We start from the raw sequence: 615 nt of genomic DNA, 5'->3' as shown, positions 1-615 counted from the left end.
CCATTACACTACCAGAGCTCCTTATTCCTTTGATATGCATAGGAAAGGAGTCCCCTGGGGGTGGAAACAATAAGGCCAAACATCCTTGCCTCAGGGTCCCCAATGATCATCTGTGGCCTGTGCTTGGTTTCACCAGAACTGACTGGATTGATCTTAGGTGACCCCCGACCACATTGTGTTCAATGACCAACATAAAGGTTGGGGGTTTGAATCCACTCATTGACTATTGTGAAGGAAAACCCTGCCAGACGGCTTCTGTAAAGATTTCTGTCAAGGAATCGCTCTGGCAGCACCCTACCCTGTAACATATGGGTCACTATGGCCAGACAGTGCCCACTGGATAGCAGCTAACCAGTCAACCCCAACCAGACCCTCTCCTGTGCCTTGTTGCTTCCAACTTGGGGTCAGACCACCAGGCAGTGGTCGCTCTCCCTGAGAGAATCCCCAAGTTCTGGTTCAGTCCTCTGCTGGTACTCCTACACAAACAATTCCTTCAATGGCCTCTCCTGCCAGGACACTGTGGTTGCTCAACTTCAAGCCACTGAACTGAGGGGCCAGATCATCCTTCCTTATGAGAGCATTTTGTCTTGTGCATTTTAGGTCATTTAGCAGTAA

The sequence above is a fragment of the Chrysochloris asiatica genome, unplaced genomic scaffold (genome assembly GCF_000296735.1).
Source record: "Chrysochloris asiatica unplaced genomic scaffold, ChrAsi1.0 scaffold00571, whole genome shotgun sequence".
Taxonomy (NCBI): domain Eukaryota; kingdom Metazoa; phylum Chordata; class Mammalia; order Afrosoricida; family Chrysochloridae; genus Chrysochloris; species Chrysochloris asiatica.
The sequence above is the reverse complement of the archived record's forward strand: the minus strand, read 5'-3'. Positions refer to the sequence as shown.